Genomic DNA, 15,428 nt, shown 5'->3' on the forward strand with positions numbered 1-15,428 from the left:
TGCCTCTCTCCATTGGTGAACACAGCCTTAGGTCTTAGATGGCAGCAGGAGCCATGTCGTGATAAGGAAATGATCATATAAGGACACAAATCAACATGGTTGGTGGTTTAATCTTCCTTCTAAAGCTCACAACCACATCTGATCATGAGGGAGGCACTGGGCAAGTCCTGACGGAAGAACATCCTACAAGTTATCTCACCAATAACGCCCTGAAGCTGTCAAGTTCATTAAAGACAAAGACCGAGAAAACTGTCACAAACAAGAGTAGTCTAAGAGAACCTAATGGCAAGATCTTATCTCATGTCCAGGGTGGAATCTGGGATGGAGAAACATCAGATTCAAAACAAAACAAAACTAAGAAACTTTAAACTGAAATTTAGCTCACAGCAATAGTATCTGTTCTAGGTAGCATGAACTGTTAACTTGGTAGAGCATATAACCATCTGAGAAAAAAGCCTCTGTTGAAGGATCAAATTGATCTATGGGAATTATGTGAGGGGTTTGTTTGTTGTTTGTTTTGTTTTTTAAGACAGGTTTCTCTGTGTAGCCTTGGCTGTCCTAGACTCACTTTGTAGACCAGGCTGGCCTTGAACTCACAAAGATCCACCTGCCTTTTGCCTCCCAAATGCTGGGATTAAAGAAGTGCACCACCACCACCACCAGCATGAGGGATTATCTTGATTGTTAATTTATATAGAAGGACCCAGCCCACTGAGGGGGTGACATTCCTAGGCAGGTGACCCTGAGCTATGTAAAAAAGCAGCTAAGCCACTGGACAGTGGTGGCACACCTTTAATCCCAGCACCCAGGAGACAGAGGCAGGCAGATCTCTGGGAGTTCTACAAAGTGAGTCCAGGACAGGCAGGGCTCTGTTACACAGAGAAACTCTGTCTCAAAAACCAAATAAACAAAGAGCAGCTACACTTGGGCCAAGTGGTGTTCTTCCCTGGTTTCTACTTCCTGTTATTGCTCAAGTTTCTATCCAGACTTCTCTTGATGATAGACTATAATCTATTAAGATGAAATAAGCAGCCCTTTCCTCTCCATAGATTCCTTAGGGTCAGTGTTTTGTCACAGCAACAGAATGAAACTAGAAGAGTGCCATATTAATGTGCTAGAGAATCAGGGAACGCAGCACTGAGAAGCCCTTTATTAGTTTCTCCTTTTACTGCAAATACTTTATAGAAATAAATAAATGCAATAAAAAATTGCCAAAAATAATTATGACGATGGGTGTGGTGCCCAGGCCTATAATCCCAGGGTATAAGAGACGGAGGCAGGAAGATCAAGATCATCTTTAGCTAAGCCCACGGCCACCCTGGCTGCCTGAGTCCCAGGGCCTAGCTAGATGGCTCAGCAGCTAGAAAGGTACTTTCTGCCAAGCCTGACAGCCAGAGCACTGACTCTGGCAAGTAGCATATATGATATAGAGGCACCACGCACACATATAAACATACAATAAATAAATAAATATAATTTTTAAAATAAATAAGATTTTCAGGAGTGGTGGTGCCTATCTTGAATCCCATCACTGTGGAGGCAGATGCAGGTGGATCTCTATGTGTTCGAGGCCAGCTGATCTACATAGTGAGTTCCAAGACAGCCAGGGCTATAGAGAGATCCTGTCTCAAAAACAAAAGACAACAAACCAAACAAAAGAAAAAACAACAATAAAAAAGCAATTAAACACAATAAGTGAGGATAAGAGCTAGGGAGAGACTAGCTCTCTGGAGGTGTTGCTAAGCATACCACACCAAACCAGCAATCACCACAGACTGTCCAAGGGAAGGCACACATGACTTCAGTTCCTATTGGAAAACTGTAGAGAGAGTTTCCTGTTGCTTATAGATAGATGATAGAGGCTCTGTGGGAAAGGAAGGAAGGGGGAAGGCAAAAAGTGAAGGAAATGAAGGAGGGAGGGAGAAGGGAATAGGCTCAATGCTTGGCACTCACTGGGGGAAGATACTGTAGGAGATGTTTGTTTGTTTGTCTGTTTAGCTGAGAATAGTGGCACATGGCCTGCAATTCCATTTACTCTAGAGGCTGAGGCATGAGGGTCTCCAGTTCAAGGCCAGTCTGAATAACACAAGGAGACTCTACAAAAAAAAAAAAAAAAAAAAAGGAAAAAAAGTTTTGGTAAGCACCTGTGTTTTTGTTTCAGGGCTTTGTATTTTGTTGTAAGTTGACTGGGTAGTTAGGTTTCTTGGTTGGTTGGTTGGTTGGTTGGTTGGTTGATTAATTTGAGGCAGAGTATCACTGTGTGGCCCTGGCTTGCCTGGAATTCACTATGTAACCTAAGATGGCCTTAAATTCACAGAGATCCACCTGCCTCTGCCTCCCAGGTGCTGGTCAAAGTTGAGTACCACCACACCTGGTGTTTTTGGTTTTGTTCTGTTCTGTTCTGTTTTCAGAACAGCATCTCAAGTAGCCTAGGCTGGCCTCAAAGTATAGCAAGCAGAGTGTATCCTTGCGTTCATAATTGTACTTTACCTCCCAAGGTCTAGGGTTACAGGTGTGTGTGACCTGGGTGGCCTGCTCTTTGTACTAATTTCCTGTGAAGTAACATCCAAAAGCCTTGGAGTTTACCAAGAGATGGGAAATTATATATTTTTGTTGTTGTTTTGTTTTTCTTTCTTTCTTTTTTTTTTTTTTTTTTTTTTTTTTTTTTTTTTTTGGTTTTTTGAGGCAGGGTCTCTCTGTGTTAGCCTTGGCTGTCCTGGACTCGCTTTGTAGACCAGGCTGGCCTCAAACTCAAAGCGATCCACCTGCCTCTGCCTCTGCCTCCCGAGTGCTGGCATTAAAGGTGTGTGCCACCACACCTGGCAAAGATGGGAAATTATATGATTCACGAGCTCTAGCAGGGCGGTGGTGGCACATGCCTGTAATCCCAGCACTCAGGAGGCAGAAGCAGGCAGATCTCTGTGAGTTCGAGGCCAGACTGGTCTACAAAGCGAGTTCAGGCCAGCCAGGGCTACACAGAGAAACCCTGTCTTGAAAAAGAAAAAAAGAAAAGAATGTTATTATTCATGAGCTTTATGTCACACCTGGATTTATTCTGAAGACACTGGCTAGCAGCTAGTTACCAGAAAGACCAATGTACTGGTTAGGAGGTTGGGGTTGTGAGCCAGCGTCACCATCCAACAGAGGGAAGGAGAAGACTGAACTCACTCTTGAGGCTAATGAGTGAATCACTCAGGCCTACCTACACTGTATTAGTTACTTTCCAGTTGCTGTGATAAAAATCCAAAAGCAACTTAAGAAAGAAAGTTCATTGTGGCTTACGGTTCTAGTAAGATAGAGTCCATCCTAGCGGGGAAGCTGTTACTTGGCATCAGGAGAAAGAAAACTTCTTTATTCATACACAGGAAAGAGCCAGCAGGAAATGGGACGAGGCTCTAACTTCTCAAAGTCCACCTCAGTGAGTCCAGGCTTTCAACAAGTCTCCACTCTTACTAAATGATCCACAGTCTCCCCAAGCAGAACCACCAGTGAAGGACCAAGTGTTCAAATACCTGGGTACATGGGGGACATTTTTCATTCGAATCAACCACAAAGTCCCGATGAAAATTCTAGACAACAATGCTCAGTGCAACTTCCTGCTTGACAAACGCATCAGTCCGTCAGGAGGATGAGGAGCTCTCACTCCAGATGCTCTGTTTGACTGGTCCTGAATTACATTCCTTACAACAATACCGGAACCATAAGTATGATGTCTTCTTAAGTTCTGTGTTATTCCATCGAATTACTGACCTCAGCTGAAATGAGACATAGGAATGCTCAAATTCGTAGTTAACCTGATCAGAAATGGAGAAGGCCTGGGGAACCCTGAACTTTGGCTGGCTTCCATGCCCTTTATTGGATTAAGGCTAATTTAGGCAATTAACTTCAGAATTTTATCACCAGTACTCAAGAGACGTACAGAAGATACGGTATGTGGATGGCTGCAGAGGAAGAGCCAGGCCTTCTTAAAATCCCTTTCCCCTGGGCACCAGCATCCTTCCTTTTTTTTATTTTCTTTTTCGAGACAGGGTTTCCTTGTGTAGCCTTGGCTGTCCTGACTCAATCTGTAGACCAGGCTGGCCTCAAACTCACAATGATACGCCTGCCTCTGCCTCCCAAGTGCTGGGATTATAGGCCTGTGCTACCTTGTCTTGCTTTCTTGCTTTGAACAAGTTCCGCAAGTTCCGTGTCTCTGCCCTCCTGCAGTTGAGTCATGTGATTGCATTTCCTGTCCTTGGAGAAATACATATGGAATTTCTAAGAGTCCACTTGTACAAGCCTGCCTTAGTCAAAAGCAGTTCCCACCCCTACCCCCAGTTTCCTTGCCTCTCCCGGCCTGCAGTGGAGGGCTAGGGCTGAAGAGTCATCTGAGACCGTGAGCTGCTTTCGAGAATGGTGGACATGACCTGAAACAACAAAGCAGGAAATGCACATCCTAGGCTCCAGGTGGCACATGACGTCACCGTCCAAGGAATGATGCCAGCACTCGATTGCCTTACTAGAGGAAGAGTGAAATTATATCTTCTTTAATCCAGTGTTGTATACATATTTCGAGCATATGTAGGCAAACACAAACCAAATACTAATTAGCAAAGGAACCACAGTCTAACCGAGAATACACTTGTGACCACTACTATGGTCTGTGGATCTAGTCAAGCCTACTGCTACAAGCCTGTAATTCAAGCCTTTCCCAGGACTGAGAAAAAGAAGATCCCAAAGACAAGATGCCTGACTAGGGTACAAGTGAATTCAAGGCTACTACTTAGTGACAACTGCACAGTAAAAAGAGGTCTGGCCTGTGTCTTGGTGGTGGGGCACCTGCCTAACATGCACAAGGCCCTATGTTCAATCCCCAGAATTAAAAATAAGTATAAAGGGCTGCAAACAGACTGGAGCCAACTGAGATCCTAACTCTACCGCTGGTTGGCCACTTGGCCTCCATCTATGACTTCTCAGCTTTCTTACCTCTAAATGTCTAGTCTTCGACAATTAAACTCAAGCAATGAATGCCCCTCCTCAGCCTCTCTGGTACCTGGGACTGTAGGCTTGCAGGCTCCCACTTGCTGAGCCCTTTCTTCTCCTTTCTGCCTTCATTTCCTTTTCCCTTCTCTTCCTTTTTAACCTCGTCTGTTCTTGTCCTACACCCCATGGCTCTGTAGACCAGGCTCCCCTCCTATTCAGAGATCTGCCTGTCTCTGCCTCCCAAGTGCTGGGACTGAAGGTGGGCACCACCATGTCCAGCTCTCATCTCTTTTTCTTTTTTCTTTTTCTCTTTCTTTCTTTCCCTACCTTTTTACCCTCAACAAACTGATTGTTCACCCTTGAGCCAGCCATGTGGCTCAAACTTCAGTTCTCAGGGTTCTAAGCGCTTCCATAAAAACAGTGTTGATTTTATTATATGAAATACAGTCTTGCTGTGTAGCACTTGGTTGGTCTGGAATTCCCTGTATAGACCAAGACACTATCCACAGTAAATTATCAATCCGAAATCAAATCGTGACATACTCGCCTCCTTCACATAACCACAACCACCCCACGGACTCTTCCTTTTACAGTGTATTTCATAGCCAAGCCTTACAGTCAGCTCTCTGGAAGTCTGGAGGACCGAGGCTAAAAGTCGGGACTTCAGGTATGCTAGGCAACAGCTCTGCGGCTGAGCAGCACCCCAACCCTGAGTGTGATGCTCTAGGGACCTCATACAATTGTAACCAAACAGCATCTGTATGCACCCACTTTACAGTTCACCCGTGTGGAAGCATCTATCAGGATTTCCTCTTGAGATGAAATAATTGTATGCATTGTCCGTTGTATGCGTATACCACGTTTATACATCTATTATCCATCCACGGACCCTTGTGTTGCTGGGGCTACTGTGAATAACACTATGAACATGAGTGTCTGAATGTCCCAGCTCACTTCCAGGCTCGGTGTCCAGAAATGAGTTGCTGAATCCTACGGTAAAGCCATCTTTAAGTTTTGGAGAACCTTCCCTGCTGCTTTCCGTACTCTTTCTACCATTTTGTGTTTCCACCCACAGCACACAAGTTGATCTACTTTTAATGTGGCTTCCAGGGACCTGTCTCACATACAGGGCTATTGAAGGCCAGGCCTAATAGCACTCAGCTTTCTATTCTGAACTCTACCTAGGATATAATTGATTCCTACACAATACTTGTTAAATAAATGAATAAACAGAATGTTTTTTAAAATCACTATCATAAAGCAAAGGGATCTTCTTTCATTGGAAACACCCCAAAGCTTCAGACAAGGTTTAAATACATGCTGAATGGTGTGCCTAGAGAGATTATTTTTTAAGGTGGTGCATAAATCCCAAGTTTCATTTCTTCAAAACAAGTATCCCCATGGCATATTTCTTTTTATCTCACCAGTTTCTTGTCAGCACCAGGTTCATCTTCTGGTCCCGTTTCTTTTCTAGGCTCACAATAAAACTGATTTAAAGTAAAAGTTTCTTTAAGAATTACGCTACAATATGCTGATCGGAAAATAAATTTTCTAAAATTATTTTTCCTAGCCATAAGGGGACCATCAAAGAGTTCTTGGTGGTATTATCTCCTAAGGACTTATGTGCAGGTTGTAAACTTCCTTCTGTGGGAAGCCACTGCATGGTTCCTTTGATGAGCTCTTCCATTTTGAACCCCTAGTTCAGATTTAAACACAGAGACAACTCACATAGACTACAAAGGCCTTTCACTTTACCATTATAATCAATTATGTGTTAATAAAGGGAAATGCCTGTTTAAGTGTGCATTTAAGGTTTTATACTTGTACAAACAAGCTCCTTAAAATGTTTTTCCTACCTTGTTTTATGTGTGTGTGTGTGTGTGTGGTATGTGGGTGTGGCATATGTGTATGTGGTATGTATATGTGTATGGTATATGCATGGTGTGTGTGTGTGTATGTGTGTGTATGTGTGTGTGTGGTGTATGCATAGTGTGTGTGTGGTGTGTGTGTGGTATGTGTGTGTGGTATGTCTGTATGGTGTGTATGTGTGTGTGTGTGTGTGTGTGTGTGTGGTATTAGAGATCAAATCCAGATCTTCACACATACTAAGCATGTGCCCCACCACTGAGCCAAAGCTCCTACCTATACATTTCTGTTACTCTCCAGTAGAACACTAAGGGGGAGAAAGGGTGAAGTGAGTCAGTAAATAATGGTTCACACGAAGGTAGACAATGAGGTTGTCCATGTGCGTAAACATGAATGCTATCTTGTTTGGGAATATCTGTGGTTATTCATGGCTATTTTTTAAAAATCATGCTGGGTGTGGCTGTGCACGCCTTTAATCCCAGCACTCAGTAGGAAGAAGCAGGTAGATCTTTGTGAGCTTGAGGTCACCCTGGTCTACATAGTGAGTCTAGGACAGTGAAGTCTATACAGAGAAACCCTGTCTCGAAAAACAAAACAAAACAAAACAAAAAAATCACATTATTAAATCTCTGGACCAGGGATGGGGCACTTGATCCAAGTATAAAACAGTTTCTTTTCACATACAGTAACATAGAGACTTATGTTTATATTAGGAATTTACATGAATATGTATACATATATATATCTACATATGCATTAACAATTGTTTTAAAGAAGTCTTGAATTTAAAGGGAGCAAGGAGGGATACATGAGTGGGTTTAGAGGGAAGAAAGATAATGGAAAAGTGTTGTAATCAAATTATAATCTCAAAAAATCAAAACAACAACAATAAAAAATGCCAGGTGCCGTGGCACATGCCTGTAATCCCAGCCCTCGGGAGGCAAAGGCAGGTGAATCTCTGTGAGTTCAAGGCTACAAAACAAGTCCAGGACAGCCAATGATACACAGAGAAACTCTGTCTCAAAAAACAACAAAAAATTATAATCTCAAAAGAATGAAAGACATGTGTTGTTTGCTGACAATTTAAGTTGTGGATGTGCAACCCCTAGATGTCAGGGACAAATCTTAGTGTTGGGGGAGAAGTGGAGAAAGGTACTGATGAAAAGCGGAAGGCAGGGCAGGTAGCTCACACCTTTAAATCCCAGCACTCAGGAGGCAGAGGCAGGTGGATATGTAAGTTTGAGGCCATTCTAATTTACATGTAGAGTTCCAGTCTACACAATGAGAGCCTGCATATAAGTACATACATGCACACATGCATATAAGTACATACATGCATACATTTGAAAGTGATAGGGCTTGGAAGAAGGTAGAGCTGCCCGCAGCTGGACAGTTGCCAGACTGTGAGGCCTTCCTTTTTCTAATCCCAATGACCCCAGGCATACACATCTCTACCTCTGTGATGAGATGAACAGCCCTGCACTATTCACTATGACTCTCCTGACTGGGCTTTGGGCTCCATCAGGACAGGAATACAGTGAGAACTAGGTTAACGCCGCTGGTCTTATGGGCTGGCTCAGAGGAGAGGCTGAGTTACGTCATTTAAAGAAATATGTGAGCATCAAGATGAATGGGAAAAACATAAGTCAGTAGTCTGCAGGATGGGGCTCACTATGCTGGCTAGTTCTACAAGAGACCTTACAAAGGGACAAGAAGCCATTTATCCCAGTGCTACTGTCCTGTGGGTAGGATGAGGACCAGTACAACTGTCGTCATGTAGCCAAGAGTCCCTGCTGGGCTCAGGGTTTCTGGCATTTAGTGATCACAAAAAGAGGAAGAGCAAAGGTAGGAGAGGAGTGGGGAGACGGTCCATCTCTGTGAAAACGGAGTGTCAGTTGTTGGTCATGAGTACAAAGACAAGATATAGCCATGAAGGACTCTGGAATAGTTTAGGGGTGGCAGAGAATGGGACCCTGTTCTGAGCTTTGGGCTAAGGCTATTGTGATGGTCAGTTTTCCTTAGGAATTCAATAGGACCTAGAATCTCCAGGGGAGAGGCTCTCAGTGACGGATTGTCTCAACCAGGTCGGCCTGTCAACATGTCTCTGGGGGATTGTGTTGATTACATCAACTAGGGTGGGAAGACAGACCCATGATGGGCATCTCCATTCCCGGAGTTTGGATCCTGAGCTCTGTAAGAGTAGAGAAGGTTCCAGGCGTGGTGGCGCTTGCCTATAATTCCAGCACTCTGGGAGGCAGAGGCAGGTGGATCGCTGTGAGTTCAAAGCCAGCTTGCTCTACAAATCCAGTCCAGGACAGGCAAAGATACACAGAGAAATCCTGTCTCAAAAACAAACAGTAGCTGGCCATGGTCATGCACGCCTGTAATCCTAGCACTTGGGAGGCAGAGGCAGGCAGATCGATGTGAGTTCGAGGCCAGCCTGGTCTACAAAGTGAGTACAGTACAGCTAAGGCTGTCTCGAAAAACCAAAATCCAACCAACCTACCAACCAACCAACCAGGCAACAGGCATTTGTGCATTCATTCTCTCTACTCTTTTTGTTTGTTTGTTTGTTTTGTTTTTCCAGACAGGGTTTCTCTGTGTTATCTCAGCTGTCCTGGACTCACTTTGTAGACCAGGCTGGCCTTGAACTCACAATGATCTGCCTGCCTCTGCCTCCCAAATGCTGGGATTAAAGGCGTGCGCCACCACGCCTGGCTTCTCTCTCTATTCTTGACTGTGGATGTGAATGCCTGCTTGCAGTCCCTGCCATCTTGATTTACCCCACAATGATGGGCTGTATCCTAGAATCATGAGAGGAAACAAGCCCTTTTTCCCCTAAGTTACATTTTTAAAAAGACTTATTTATTTATGTATTTTACATATATTGGTACTTTGCACATACATCTGCACACTAGAAGACAGCATCAGACAGTTGTGAGCTGCCATGTGGGTGCTGGGAATTGAACTCGGGACATTTGGAAGAACAGCAAGTGCTCTTAACCACTGTGCCATCTCTCCAGCCCCAAGTAAACTTTCTGTTAGGGTGTTTTTTTTATCATAACAAATGGCAACAAACTAAAGCAGGAATCATCTGGTACCAGAAGGGCTGGGAGTAGGGGGCACAGCAAGTGAAGTCGGGATAGCAGGCACTTGCTACCCTAGGCCAACTTGGGCTGCGGACAAAGCTTAGTCTCATCCTGTCCTGTTGAGTCTGGGGCTAGGTCCTGCTGAGTCTGCTTGGGACAAGGTTTCAAAGCAGGGGCTGTCAGTTTCTATTGTCTTCCCTTTCTTCCACAAACACTTGCTATCTTTAATGGCTTTCTCATTTAATGCTCACAGAGCCCAAGATCAATGCGGAAGCTTCATGTGATAAGCAGGGCTGTAGAACTGACCATGAACCAAGGGCAGTTCTCCGTGCCTTACAAATATTAATGCACCTGATCTTCAACAAAGCCCTTGGAGGCCTTGGGCTGTGGCTCAGTTGGCAGACTGCTTGTACCGCAACAAAGCCCTGGCTTGATCCCCAGCACTGCATAAAGTGGGTGTGGTGGCCCATGCCTATAATTACAGCACTTGAGGGGGGGGGAAGGCAGGTAAAAGCAGGAAATCAGAAGTTCAAGGTCATCCTTGGCTACACAATGACTTTGGGGCAAGCCTGGGATACCTTTGTCATTCTCTTTCTCTCCTATCAAAATAAAATAAAATAAAATAAAAGTGTGAGTGTGTGTGTGTGTGTGTGTGTGTGTGTGTGTTTAGGTATACATATGTGTGTTGGTTTCTATGTACACGTGTACTGTTGAGTATAGAGACCTCAGGTAGTGCCCACCTTGGTGCTTTGTTTTGTTTTGAGATGAGGTTTCTCACTGGCCTGAACCTCACCAGTTAGACTAGACTCAAAGGCCCTGGGACCACAGACATCTGCCTCAACAGGGTTACAAGGTTAGCACCATACCCAGTTCATTCGTTTGTTTTGTCAGTTGGTTGGTTGGCTGGTTTTTTGAGGCAGGGTTTCCCTGGGTAGCCTTGGCTGTCCTGGACTCCCTTTGTAGACCAGGCTGGCCTCGAACTCACATCAATCCACCTGCCTCTGCCTCCCTGAGTGCTGGGATTAAAGGTGTGCGCCACCACATCCAGCTCATACCCAGTTCTTTAAGGGAATTGAACTTAGGACTTTGGGCTGGCACAGAAAATACTTCGCTGAGACACCCCGTGGCTCTTTGTATCCTATCAGACAGCTGAGAGGATAGAGTTGAGGTACAGCCACGGAGAGCAAAAATGACTCTTCATACCTTATGGGGCACTGGAATTTACTTTGTTCAACGAATAGTACTTGGCTTGCTGGTTTGTTTGTGGTGCTGGGAGTTGATGTAGAGTTTCACACATGCTTGGGAGGCACTCTATCACTAAGGTATTGCCCTGCCCCCAAGCAGTGTCTCACAAGTTACCCAGGTTAGCTTTGAATTTACCATCCTTTTCCTTCACCGTCTTAGGGAGCTGGAACTACAGCCCACCAAAGTCCGCCTCAAGCGTTAGTGATTGCCTACCTCAGACAAGGCAGTAGAGCTTAGTGCCAAGTATGCTTAAGGGAGTCTTGGCTCTGTCTGGTTCTGAGTTCTGTCCCCAAGGCTTGGTGATCACAAATGGTTCTGTAGGTTCTTCATGCTAACATGTCCAGAACTTATCTTTGTAAAGCCACCTTCAGCTACTGGGCTTTTGTTTTGTTTGTAGAAGGGTCTCACCAAGTTGCCCCAGACTGGTCTCAAAAATCACAGTGCACCAACCTCCACCTCCTAAGTGCTAAGATTACAGCCAGAAACCGCTTGCCCAGCCCGCTTTTACCACTGTGAAGCCTCCAGCCCTCACATCTGCTGCTAAGGCAGCCTGTCTCTCCCCTTTGGCTTAAGGAGGAAGAGGCAGATACTTAGCTGGAGAGGTGAGCAGAGGACTTGGTTTCCACAACAGTAGCTCCCAACCCAACATCTCTCTCCCTCCCAAGCCCTGGTGTACAAAACCCATAGTGAATGCTCCCTGAGAACGCAATCCCACTTTGTTCCTGCTGTAACTCAACGAGGGAGGCGTTATCGCATCTCTGTTGTAGATGAGAAAATCAAAACTGAACAAAATGAAAATCTGTTCAAGGTCAACCAGCAGTTTATAACAGAGGCAGGCTTTGAACCTGTGTTCAAGATAGTGTTTTGTTTTCTTTATTTTCTCGTATTAGAAATTTATTTCCCTCACATATACAGAATATAAGACCTATCTTCAATATAAATTATGCCTCCTCTACTCCCATGAAAAATGAATTTTTTCCCCATGCAAAAATGAATGACTAATTCCTTGGGGGGGGTGCGCAGAAATAAATCTAGAACCCCATACCCCAGGGGCTTTGGTGTGTGGAATCCTGGGATCTTTAGCCTGGATTCCACAGCTGCGCAGTTGCTTAGGGCCCACAGTTGTCTCCTGAGTGCATTTCTTGTTGGCTCAGCTTGATTTTATCCCCTGTGATGCACACAGTAAATGCGTGATAAATGTTGGTTGAATGAATGGATTTTACATGTATCTCGCTGAAATATTCGCAGCTCCATTTGATTCACTGGAGTGGCGTACCCGAACAAGAAATAATTTTTCTTAATGTGTCCCTTATAAATTGAACCCGACCATATTTGATTAATGTCACATCATGCATTTTTATTGCACCGATCACTCTGGTATCAGGTCAGATTTATTTTAAAAACAGATTCACAAAGGGTGCAGGGCTGGATCGACAGTGTAAATATGTTAATAATAAAAATAATACAGAGGATATTTTACTGGAAACTCTCGCATGCTAATGATGAGAAAGTGCATTCTATGGAAATATGTTTGATTTACAAGGCAATTAATTTCAAAAAGATTCACATCCTATCCCATGTTTTGTACACTTACATAATGAAAACTAAAAAAAATTAAAAATGAACACTCAGGCCATAAAATCAGAGGGAAAAACAACAACAAAATCACCTAAAGGTTCCAACATTTTACTTAGAACAACAAACAGCCCAATTGTGGAAAATGGTACTATTCCACCATCAGAAGCAACTAGGTTAGGAAGATTCGCCGGGTGGCTGTAGCTTTCAACTTTGCAAACGCATGTATTTGCTCGAGATGTATATACAGCCCTCATGACTAGAAACCCTATGCATTATCCAGGGACCAAAGAGCCCCATGCCTCCCACCACCCAAGGAGACACTTTGGGGTTTCTTTGGTCTCCCTTTGTGGGAACAGTAAGCCAAGCAGATATATTATCCTCTGGTCTTTCTTACACAGTAACACACCTGTTCACTTGTGATCTCATCACTCGGCCCTGGTTGTCTAGGAAAGTGGGAGTTCTCACGCACACTCTGGGAGCATAAGCCCCTCTGGGTTGACTCTGCCTGCATGGTAACTGAGATGGACAGACGGTGGAGCTGGCCTGGGCCGGCTACCATGAGGATCTCCAAGCAAAATGGCTGTGACTGACCCTCAGGGAGGGCTCATCTTTCCAGAGGACCAAAACTACAGTACTTGGCCTATTTTTAAAGCCTGTACAAAAGCAAAGGATCCAGGCGTGGTAATCCCTAGTCCTTTCAAATAGTGCCATGTCCAGGGGACTAAGCAGTCAAATTTACGAGCCTATGCAGGCCATTCTTGTCCAAACCATCACACTGTAGCTTCCTTAAAAGAGCAATGTTTGCCCGGCACGGTGGCCCACTCCTTTATCCCAGCACAGAGGCAGGTGGATCACTGTGAGTTTGAGGCCAGCCTGGTCTACAAAGAGAGTCCAGGACAGCCAGGGGTACACAAAGAAACCTTGTCTCGAAAAGCCAAGATAGATAGATAGATAGATAGATAGATAGATAGAAAAAGCTTTATTTATTAAAAAAAAAAAAGAGGTGGATGCTTGAGTTTAATTTTTACAGAGGAAATGAATTTTCCTATCTCTCTTACATCAATTATTCATCTTAATAGACGTGTGTAGAAAGGATTACCACTATTATTTTTGTAGAGTTTTTTTTTAATTTTTAATTTATTTTTTGGTTTTTTGAGACAGGGTTTCTCTGTGTAATAGCCCTAGTTGACCTGGACTCACTTTATAGACCAGGCTGGACTCAAACTCACCAAGATCTGCCTGCCTCTGCCTCCTGAGTTCTGGGATTAAAGGTGTGCACCGCCACGCCCGGCTTGAATTTTTTTTTCTTTTCTTTTTTCTTTTTCTTATTTTTAGTAGAAAAACACTGAATTGGACCTTAAACAAATAGAAACCAGCTTAGTAGCCAAATGTCATCTCCCAAAGAACAGACTCAGGGAAAGAGTAACCGTAAATAAAATCTAAGAGTGTCTTGCTATGCTAATCCTATTAGTATTAGTTTACCTTTTTAATTTCTGTGCATGGTTAACTGCGAAAAATAAATTTCCAATTTAGAAATCCAGTAACAAAACAGTCTATATCCAATAAGAAATACCAAAGAGAGACAAAATATATGAAGGGGCTGGAAAGGTGCTGTTGTTCCAGAGGACCTGGCTGTGGTTCTCAGTACCCACATGGCAGCTCAACTGTAACTCCAGTTTCAGGAGATTCAACATTCTCCTCTGGCCTCCTTGGGTACCAGGAATGCATGTGGTGCATAGACACATATTCGGGCAAAATTCAATACAGTCAACGTTTAAAAAAAATCACAATTTTAGTCAGGCGTGGTAGCACAGGCCTTTAATTCCAACACTCAGAGAGGCAGAGGTAGACAGATTGCAGTGAATTTGAGGCCAGCCTGGTCTATGAAGCAAGTCCAGGACAGCCAAGGGTATACAGAGAAACCCTGTCTCAAAAAACAAACAAACAAATGTGCATGCAGGGCCTCACACATGTGGTGTTTTTAATTTATCTGTAGGGTCTAATGATGTTTATTATCAGTTTTATCAGTAATTGTTTCTTCTCTGGCCTAGAATTATTATTACTTTAGTAAAACCTGCTAGCAATCAATCAAGACACTGACACTTGTTATAGTTTAAAATAGCTTTGGTTAACCTGGGGAGGGCAGACATTAATCCTCTAAACTACTTCCCATAGTGGGGCAGGTATGTGATACCTGTCCCATCCCATGCCATCTGCTTCTAATAATGTCTATCAGGCTACCTCCCATCCATAATCCCAGATACTTGCTACTGTTCTTCATCTAGAGCAAATCTCCATCCACGCCGGCCATGTGCTTCTCTTTCATCTAACCCATGGCAGCCTTCTTCTTCCCTTCTCAGGACCCTCTTCTCAGGTCTCTCTGGCTTCCTTCTTTCTAGGATTCCTCTGTCTCTTTAAGCCCAGGAACCTTACCCACACCTATCTCCTTTGCCCTGCCCAGGTGGGATGGGTATTTATTAATCAAAAGGTGGGTCATAGAGATAGCAAACAGTAATTAGCATCAAAATACATTAGACCATTCCTCAACACACATGCATGGAGAGCCTCGCATGTGCATGCAGGGCCTCACATGCACACAGGGTCTCCCATGTGCATGCAGGGTCTCACATGTACATGTACGTGCAGGACCTCAACTTTCAGGGCAAGTGCTGTACTCACAAACCACAT

This window comes from Acomys minous (assembly GCF_964271855.1).
Source record: "Acomys minous genome assembly, chromosome: 10".
Classification (NCBI taxonomy): domain Eukaryota; kingdom Metazoa; phylum Chordata; class Mammalia; order Rodentia; family Muridae; genus Acomys; species Acomys minous.